Source organism: Myodes glareolus, chromosome 4, assembly GCF_982192425.1.
Source record: "Myodes glareolus chromosome 4, mMyoGla1.1, whole genome shotgun sequence".
Classification (NCBI taxonomy): Eukaryota; Metazoa; Chordata; class Mammalia; order Rodentia; family Cricetidae; genus Myodes; species Myodes glareolus.
Genome location: NC_142029.1, coordinates 21,820,319 through 21,831,465, shown reverse-complemented (window position 1 = coordinate 21,831,465; position 11,147 = coordinate 21,820,319).

Here is an 11,147-nt window from a genome sequence, read left to right as displayed (position 1 = left end):
AGAGGTGGCTACTGTCGAAGGCAGCTGTGGCAGCAGGGAGAAGGACAAGGACGTCTGGTCATACTCTCTTCCTGTCACATATCAATTTCCTCTGAATTCAAACAGGGAGGTTCATGAGAATACAGGGAAAACAACTGGTAAACGTTAGAAAGTTCCTAAAACTAACAAGATTTACAAGGTCCCTCCCTCTCCAAAGTTACGAAAGCAGTAAACCTCTGTCGGGGTTGGGGTGGGGACTCTCCAAACAGCTGACCTGTTGAGCAATCTGCCCTGTCATGCAGAGAGCTGCGGGGTTGCAAATCTCATGAGTCATCAGCCATGTGGGGTGGGCATGGGTGATGCAGCTGCCTCTGAGTCATCCCTAATCCTATAAGTAACCCCTCATCCATACTCCTGAAATAACACCAGGAAACTCAGCAGTTCACCAAGTTTGACTTTGGTAGCATCGTTACTTTGGTCCCCTGCCTGGGGTGAATAGACATTTGATCTCTCCAGGGAAAATCTTACACACAAGTCAGACTTTAGGGAATGAGATATAACAGGCAGAGAACACCAATCTGGTACCGCTTTGGATCCTGTCCCCCAAACATAATGTTCCCTTCAAAGCAAACATCTTGAGAGCCATGGCCTTGGGCTCCCCTGAGACACCCTAGTAAGTGGGGTCCCCTTCCATGACAGTAAACAGCCCAGTAACAGCAGCCCCATGGGCTCTTCCTCCTGCCCTGCCCCACTGGCCCTGTTCCTCTCTCCTGCATCCTGGGACACCCTGAAAACGCAAGTCCACCTCAGGCTCTGCTTTCAGGAGGAAGAAAATGAAGACACCGGTCAAACTTGTCATCTTCTCTTACTCTAAAATGATGATTCATAGGTATATGCATCCATCCTTTCAGAATGCCAAAGGAACCTCCCCAAATTCCCACTCTGACATTGCTGAGTTGGGTGGATACCAGTCCACAGAGCAACCCTCAGCCATGAGCCTGTGACATCTACAGATCAGGACTCTTAGAATCATATAACTGTCTAAAAAGTGTTTCTCCGTCTTTTATTGCCTCCCTGAATAGCTCTCTTGGACTCCCGCCACTCCATCACCCTCCCTATGAAATTTTAATACTGCAGATGTATTGCAAATGTGCTTAGACTCTGTGTGTCTGCTTGGTAGGTGCTCTCTCATACACTGCTGACATGTTCTATTTTCAGCATTGGTAGCTGATGATGCAAGGCCCCAGTGCCACCCCTCAGCCCCGAAGAGCAAGCAAAAGGCAGCTAATGACAGCCAGGCAGTGCACACAGGCTACCGCTAACAACAGGCCTTCCCGCCACGTCCATCTGTTCGCCATGGGTTTGTAGCATCGATGTTGAGTGTGTTCTGGTTATCGTCCATGAACTTCATGTCAATGCGCCTCATTTGAAACCCAACAAAAATCCAATGAGAAAAATAAAATGAATGCTAAGTGCTCTGACTTAGGTATTGTTTGAATGTCCTCTCAGGCGCCACACAATTAGAGTCTCAGTCCCCAGGCTGGTAGCATTGGGAGGTGATGGGACCTGCAAGAGTTGGTACCTAGCAGAAGGCCCTTAGATCGGTACTGTCAGGTAGATCTTATGGGACCCATTGATAGTTCTTGGGAGAAGGGTGCTAGGAAGTGAACAAGACTGCTCCCTTCCTCTCTGCTTCTGGGCTTAAAACAAAATCTTTCTCTGGTCATGCGCCATCATCTGCCATCTGCCATCCACCGTTCATCATTGGTAGTTCTTGGAAAGCGTTATTATGAAGTGAATATGCCTGCTCCTCCCTCCCTCCCTGCTTTCTGTTCATGTCCCACACTTGGCCATCCACCATGGGTTCAAAGCCTGCATCATGCCGTTTACACTCTCAGCCTCCAAAACTGGGAGCTACACAAACCTTTGGCTTATAAAGTTTCCCTGATTTGTGGATCCCTTATGATAACAAGAAGCTGACACTACGGATGAGATTTTTGCCTGATAGACTTGAGCTTGGGATTGTCGCTCATCTTGGTAGTGACACCTAGGATTTCCTCACTCTACATCTTCTGCCCCTTGGGTATGATGAGGAAGCCCCATTGAGCTTAGTGCCATCATCCTACGGAAGTACTCGGAAGATAAGGGGACCAGATACGTAGGGGGGCTAAAGAGCTGACTGAAATCCAGATGCTCAGTCTGTAGGTGCTGAGCTGATTTTAATCACCTCCGGGACTGGCTAACCAACAAGACGTGGGCCTGGGCTCCTCCAGCTTTGGAGCACTCTGGCCCTCAATTTCTGTTGGGGAAGAAAACAACAACAACAACAAACGTCCTTTCCGCTCTGGGATGTACCGTAGTAAACTGTAACCCAGCGGCTCTCCAGTTCCATTTCTGCCAGGGCATATGAAAAAGCAGAGAGCTAATTATATGATCGTGATTACCTGAAAATTACATGTTTATTGGTTTCCACTAGCAGATACTACTCGTTTTGAACTCTTCATTGTTCTGCTCAGTGACAGGAGTCACACGGTCTCTACTCCAAATGTTCCCTCCCGTCTCGTGATTAGTAGACTTTTCAAATGGGGCTCCAGAGTGGAAAGCCTCCTGGGTAGGGAAGTGAGGGTGTGACTCAATCCACGCTGGAGGCCCCGGAAGCCTCCCTCGCCCACAGACCCCTCATTCCTGTTTTAGTAATAAAGTGTTCGTCATCCTCCTGCTCCAGAGCAGGGCACTCCTCTCTGCCCTTGGATCCTGGAGAGCGTATCCAACAGGAAAGGCCCTCATCTGCCACCGGATATATTTATATACCCTTCAATTACGTGTCTTGCTTAATTGTCCCCTTTTTCACCAGCTCTCTTCTTACGACAGAGGGAGCCTCGCCTGTAATTACAGTGATGAAATATTTCTATGAGCTTTTAAAAGGGGAGCCTAAACTGGGTCATAATGGGGAAACTGGAGGTCAGGGTGCAGGATCACTCTTGGATTCACTGTGACAAACTGCTCCCCAAAGGTTCTGCCGTGTGAAGGCCCTGTCCCAATCGACCAATGGGCACCTCTTCTTGCTGTTGCTGTTGACAACAGAATAATCGTTGGGCTGGAGCGATGGCTTGCAGGCTCACTCTCTCGCTCGCTTAGGCTTGCCTCGCAAACACGAAGACCTGAATAAAAGGCCAGTTGTGATGGTAGAAGGTTGTGATCCCAGCACTGGAGAGACAGAGGCAAGACCCCGGAAGCCTCCCTCGCCCAGGGGTCCGTCATTGTCGCTGTCACTGGGTAGCCTTCTTATGAGCTCCGGGCCAGAAAATAAAGTGGATAGCATCTGGGCAACAACATTCAGTGAGGACTTCTGACTTCTGCATGCACACACATGCATTCTCTCTCTCTCTTTCTCTCTCTCTCTCTCTCTCTGGCAGACCAACATCTGTGGAGTATTTTATAATGCAGGCAATCAACTCTTTTTCCATGGAGTGCCTTACTTACACAGCGGACTTGGCCATAATCACCTGTTTCAGTGCATGTCCCTACCCCCTCAGAAGGTTGACAGGCACACTGATTCCAGTCCTGTTTATGATTCCACATGTGTGGAAGGACAGCTTACAGGGCTTGAAGCTCCTTCATCTGTTGCTCACAGGAGGGCAGGACATGTTTCTGGAGAGCCCTGTGTGTCCCCGCACAAGGAAGTGGTTATTGCTTATTTGTAGCTCAGGATGCTCTCACACTGCGCCTTTGTTGTTCCAGTCACTTGTAACAGCATCTTCTTATTTAAGAGTTCCATCGGCTTTGACATGAATTCTACTACCTTGGGGGCCTTGGGGAACCCCTGGAGAGTTCTTGTTTCTCTCACTCCTCCAGCCCCTGCTCCCTCAAATCATCAGCTTCTTTCGCTGAATCTTGATGTGAGATTGGAAAACAATTTATTATGTGCCCAACGACTTCATTTAAGAAACAGATCTAGGGAGCTAGAAAGATGGCTCTTTGGTTAAGAGCATGTATTGGTCTTGCAGAGGATCAGAGTTTGGTTCCTAGCACCCGGACCACAACTGTGTGTAAATCTAGCTCCAGAGGATCTGACATACCTCTGACCTCTGCAGGCACACACACACACACATACATACACACACACACACACACACACACACACACACACACACCTGTATACATAAATAATAGTTATTTTAAAAAGAAATAGATCTAAAGGTCTTTGCTTGGCCTGACAGAACATTTCCCACCACACCTATGGTAGGATGGATGCTACATGTGATTATCAGTTTCCCAGAGAGCAGTATTGGCTGCTCAGAGCCATTGGTCTGATGGTTTAGTCACTTCCCCCAGGCTGTGGATAGGAGTGTGGGGGACAGCGTGGCTCATATCACAATGTGCATGACCTCAGACTAACTTGACCTGAATCCTCCAGTGCCATCGATGTTGTTGTTTGACTCTGCATCCCCAATTCCTAGTGCAATAATTTCAGAGTAGCCCTTTTATTTCACTGAAAAGAAGAGACAGTGTCAGGTCTGATCAAAGCTAAGTCAGCACCATATTCCTACTCTATCCAGTTCAATGATGGGACATAATGTCACCCACACTTTCCCAACCCCAGAGCTGGTTTCAGAGTTTGTTTTGAGAAGGGTCTCCTGTATCCAAGGCTGGCCTTGTACTCATTTGTTTAAGGATGACCTTGAACTCCAGTTCCTCCTTCCTCTGCCTCCTGAATACTACCACTGAGTACCACCACATCTGGTTTAAGTGGTGCAGGAGATTGAACCAAGGACCTCAAGAATGCCAGGCAAGCACTCTACCAAGTGAGCTACATCCCCAGCCTCGGTTTCAAAACATTGCCCATGAATGTGAGTAACTTTTAAGGTCTAGTCAGTATAGTAAGGAAAACTTAAAATTCCAACAGGGCTGAGGGAGGCTGTGTTAAAGGCAAAGTGGGTCTGGACCAATGGCTCAGTGGTCAAGTGTATCAAGCTTTCTCAGAGGACTTTCCTTGAACTATTAGCCCTCTAAATACTGATCTAGACACTTAATATTAATTATGAAAGCTTGACCTTAGCTTAGACTTGTTCCCAATAAGCATTTATAACTTAATCTGTTTCTATTAATCAATGTCTGCCACATTGCTCTTTACCTCTCCTCCATTCTGTATGTCTAATTCCCTCTATGTCTAGCTGATGAATTCTGAACATCTCAGATTCTTCCCAAGTTCCTTTCTCTTCCCCAGAAGTCCTGTCTACTCTCGCCTATCTACCTACTGGCTATTTAGCTCTTTATTAAACCAACCAAAAGGTGTCTTAAGCAGAGACACATTTCCACAGTGTATAAAACGATTATACCACAACATTTCCTCCTTTTTGTCTAAATGAAAGGAAAGGTTTTAACTCTAACACAGTAAAACTGTATACAATAAAAACAATTATCAGGTAATAATTACATACACAACATACAATCAATTTGTATTTGGCAAATTTGAAGAATACTCTATTATCTATCCTGTCTTGGTGACTCCAAAGTTTTATACTTAAATTACTTCCTTCTATAACTTGTATTACCAGTCTAAAACTATACTTTTAGACTTTAAAATATTTTCTTAAATAAACAACTTAAGTTTTTATATCTCTCAACCTTATAACTCAACTTTATATCTATTTTGCAAGTTTCTTGTCTGAATTTGGTAACAAAGAAGATGATATAATTATCTAGTCTTCAACCCAAACCAGAGACCTGAGGAGGATATAATATTACCTGAGTAAACAGGAAGTTCAGAGCAAACAACTTCCAAAACTATAGAAATGACAAACAATTGGCTGCCTGGAGAGTCACCCAAGATTCCCCTGCAATGTTGAGGCATTCATCTTTGGCCTACAGGCCTAGAATAATTGATAGACTTTTCTGTGAAGCAGGAATTTTGAAGGACTGTCTTACCTTGTCATGGTTAAGTTTGGCAGTCATCTTCTTTTGTGTCCTACTTGGATAGGATACTGTCAGCAGTCAAGGCAAGGGCAGTTTCTTGTCCAGTGACTAACTTTTCCATAAATGAAATCAAACTCCATATGGAGGTTCTTCAGTGCTCATCATCTTTTCTGAAGTAGATTGGTGCTTCCAGGAGCAGACATACCTCACTCTCATAAAAGCCTTATGTTTTTAAAACATCTTAAATGCCATATTCTGTAGGACTCTAAAGTGTTTGAAGATCACCTTTCTATCTAAAAATATATTTGTTTGACCTTGAAAGCATCACTAGCATGACACAAGTTTGATTGTTATAGATGAATAACTATTAAGCTGCATTTCTTAATTATCTAAAACAGTTTGCAATAATAACTTTCAAGAAATAGATCTTTATATTACACTTTTAAATGAGCTGTATGGGTATAATATCTCAAACAAGAGTAGAAACATATATATATAGTATGTTGTAACAAAAATAACTTCAAATTTGTGTCAATATACAAAGATACCCTAAACAAGAGTAGAAACATAAATACTGCTGTGGAATATTCCTTCATGCTGTGTGAATATAGGTAGTGTGATTTCTAAATGTTCTTAACAATAAAAACTTGGAGTCAGATATTGGGGTAAATACTGAAAGATCAGAGAAGTAAAGGAGCCAGGCACTAGAAAGACTTTTTACCTCTACCAAATCCTCAGAATCAAGGGGGCAAGATCCTGTCTCTACAAATCCTCAGACTGAATGGGCTGAACTCCTATCTTCTCCTACCTTATATTCCTCTCTCTGCCCAGCCATATTGCTACCCCTCTCTACCTCACTAGTGCTGGGATTAAAAGCATGTGCCTCCCAAACACTGAGATTAAAGGTGTGAGCCACCACCATGTGACTCTGCTTCTCTTTTAGACTGTACTAATCTTGTGTAGCCCAGGGTGGCCTTGAATTTACAGAGATCTGTCTGCTTCTGTCTCCTGAGTGCTGGGATTAAAGGTGTGTGCCAACACTGTCTGACCTCTATGGCTAACTAGTGGCTAACTCTATACTCGGATCTTCAGGCAAGCTTAATTTCTTGGATCACAAACACAATATCACCACAAATATATGCCACTGTGATTGGTTTAATAAACAAACTGGTCAATAGTTGAACAGCATACAGTTAGGTGGCAAGGCCAAACTGAGAATAATGGGATGAGATAGAGCAGAATCAGAGGAGTCACCTGCCAACATGTAGGACACAGGAGATGAATGTACCATGCTAATAAAGATACTGTCGTGTGGCAGAATGTAAATAAGGAATATAGGTTAATTTAAAATGTAAGAGCTAGTTAGTAATAAGTCTGAGCTATTGACTGAGCTTTTATAATTCATAATCTGCCTCTGAGTTGGTTATTTTTTACCAGGAGTTTGGGACAGGAAATGTTCCTTTACAATAAACAGTATGTTAAAACAAAAATAACCTTAAATTTGTATCAATATACAAAAATTCATACCAATGTAAACTACTTGAGACTAGTAGTTGCTTTTTAGTTTAAAAGCAGATTTAATAATCTACCCTTTTATCCTATCATTCCTATATCATATGTTGTAACAAAAATAACCTTAAATTTGTATCAATACACAAAAATCCATACCAATGTAAAATATCTGAAACTAGTAGTTGCTTTTTAGTTTAAAAGTTTAGTTTAAAAGATTCAACAATCTATCCTTCTATCCTAGCATTCCTATACCAACCCCCTATTTTCTTTTCAGAAAGAGATTCCTAAGTCAGGCAGTGGTGATGCACACCTTTAATCCCAGCACTTGGGAGGAAGAGGCAGCCAGATCACTGAGAGTTCAAAGCCAGCCTGGTCTACAAGAGCTAGTTCCAGGACAGCTAGGGCTGTTACACAGAGAAACCCTGTCTCGAAAAACAACAATGAAAAAAAAAAAGAAAGATAAGAAAGAGATCCCTGAATCTAACCTCCTTTGCTTAGTTTTTTTCCTGACCATAACCATTTACAACTTGCAACCAACCCTCCTAAACAATGAGCAAACATCTCCATAATCCACTGAGCAAAACTACCCTCCTCCACCTTTTAAGAATGTGGGCATTATGTTCTTAAAATTACTTCCTGTTGTCTGGGGTGATGGCATCTTTAGGGAACCCTGAGAAAAATGGAATAGTGGTCAAGTCCTGGGAGAGCTAGCTGTATCATTTGTTGTCCAGTTTCCATATAATGAATGGGACAATGCGGGGCTAGAGTAGTCTGTGAGGCTGAACCACCTTAGCTAGCCACTCTGAAGTTGTTGAAGTTGTTCTGGATGCAACTTTTTTGAGGAAACGGCAACACATGGATTCTGAAAGGTTGAATCACTTTATTGATGTCTGGTCCTTTTCTTTGAAAACAAACACATTTTTAAAGGTAACATACATATCTGCATTAACACAACCATGGAATGTGTGGTGTGCATCAATCAGCTAAAGATGATTCTCTGTTTGTACAGGTTGTATAGGTAAAAGACATATGTCAACTTTATAAGTTCATTTGAACTGTATAACTAAACTGTAACATAAATCTCCATCCATGACATATGAAAGAATGACATGTGATAAGAAGTTGTGAGGACTCTGTAGTCAACAGGACTTATCTTGTCTCCTCCAGTCTCAGAGCTCTTCCCCCTAGTGGGATCAGCAGATATGTCACCTGTCTTGTAGTCTTCCTTGGTTTCTTCCTTTGTGTCTGTAGCCAAGATTTTCAGGAGATCTCCCTGGTCAAATATGATCTTTATTAATTTCGAAGGAATCCATACTTTTCTTTTCCTGTGGAAACAATGGTATAACCTCTCCCGCAACACAACACATTTCCTGGCTTCCATTCTGAGGTTAGCAGTTTTTCTACAATTCAGTGTCTCTCAGCAGCTATTATTTTTGTTCATTAGCATTTTAAAAAGTTTAAATTGATAAAACACTATATATGGTCCAAGTTCCCTGTGTTATATTTCCCATCCTTACATGGCTTATTCTTTTTATATTACTTTAGTCTCTCTTTAAAGACTTTATTATTTTTAAATAATTTTCTTATGACTGTCTTTACCCATTTTCTTTTCTTTCTTCAGCACCTAAGCATATTTTGAAGAACACTGTACCTGTTTAGAGGTTTTTCTCAGTCTGCACCTGGCTTTACTACATGCCTGCAATGTTCTCTGACCATGTGATCCAAATCTTAAACAGTTAAGCCACCTGCTCAGGTCCACAGGCACCTGAAGGGGCCATTCCTAACTGTCCCAGCTCTGGGAAGCTGTGTCCATGCTGCACAAGCATTTGTATCCAGTGCCTAGTGGTCTGCACAGCAGAGCATCTTAAAGGAGCCGTGCCCTATACACTGCAAGCACTGGAACTGTCTGAGAGAATGTCGTTACCAGGATGTATGTCCATCTCTGTGTTTGGAACTATTTTTCCCCCAACTTTCTCAGACCCTTTGTGGATATACGTGGCCCCACATTGAAAGTCAATAGAGACTTATGAAAGCTTGACCTGAGCTTAGGTTTGTTCCCAATTAGTTTTTATAATTTAAATTAGCCCATTTTTATTAATCTACATTTTGTCATGTGGCTCTTTACCTCTCCTGCGTTCTGTATGTCTGACTCCCTCCGTGTCTGACTGGTAAATTCCCCTGACCTCAGATTCTTCCTGAGTTCCTCTCTCTCCCCAGAAGTCCCGCCTATTCTCTCTTGCCTAGTTATTGGCCATTCAGCTCTTTATTAAACCAATCAGAAAGCATCTAAGGCAGAGACACATCTTCACAGTGTCCGGATCTTATCCCCCATCAGTGAAGAGCTCTTACTCCTCACATAGAGGACCTGAGTTTAGTCCTAAGCACCTATGTGACAGTTCATATCCACCTTACTTCCAGCTGCAGGAGATGCGACCCCTTCTTCCTGCCTCAATGGACTCCTGCATGCACATGGTACACATAAACCCATGCAGGCATACACATGAAAATAACAAGTGAAGCAATACACCTTTAAAGGCAGGAGGAGGCAGGAGGAAAAGATCTCCAGCCCAAGGCAGCTGATAACAAACAGGGCTGACCAGAGAATGGTTAGGAAATGGTTTTCTTCAACCTCGTGGATTTGGCGGAGTAGACACAAACATGGATGCCTACTGGGGCAATCCAGATACCATAAATGAATGACCCAACCTGAATGTATAGCCATGGGAGTAGTGGGGATTGTGGCTAATTTAGAATTATCCTAAAGGAGTTTGAACTTCCATTTTAAAAACAGCACTGGCTAAATAGGAGATGTTTGCAAGCTTCATTTGGCTTTAAGGCTTTAGAGTTAAAATTCTATCAACTGGAGAGATATCTGTGTCTGATTCAAATATTATCTACTAGAGATGGGGCTTAGCTCAGCGGTAGAGGAGTGGCCTTGCATTGAGAGGCCCTGGGCCTGACACATGCATATTCACATACACACACAGAACCTACCGTTAATCACAAAACTGAAGAAGCACCTAAGGCTGGGGATGTATCTCGGTGGTGGAACACATGCCGAACTTGTGCAAGGCCTTGGGTTCAATCATTAGTACTTCGAGGAAGCACACCTAATATTCATAGGGTGGTGTGGGACACAGTGCTGTGTCCCATTTGTTCTGTCCCACCTACTGTCTATATATCATTCCGAAAAAAAAAAAAACCCTCTGACTTCAAGAATGTTATTGCTGGGGCTGGAGAGATTACTCAGTGGTTACGAGCACTGCTGCTCTCCCACAGGACCTAGGTTCTATTCCCAGCATCACAAGGCAGCTCACAGCCATCTGTAACTCCGGTTCCAGATGATCCAACACCCGTTTCTGGCTTCCCCAGGTGCACAGACATACATAAAAATTAGAAAAATAGTAAACATTGTATTGCTAAGCCTGTCATGGTGAAACACACTTGGAATCCCAGCACTTGGGAGGCTGAGGGATGAGAATTTCTAGGCAGGAGTTTGATTCCCACTTAGGCGACGTAGCAAAGCTGTCTCAGAAAAGTGGGTGGTCATCAGCTAGAAGAGTGTACTGCTTCTGCAAAAGACTGGAGTTCAAATTCAGCACCCTATTGAGTGGCTCACAACTGCCAGCTCCAGGGAATTTGACACCTCTGCCCTTCTTGGAATTTGCCACATTCAGACAAATGTGCATACACAAAATTAAGAAAGAATAATTTTTAAAATGATGGATGCAGTAGTCAAA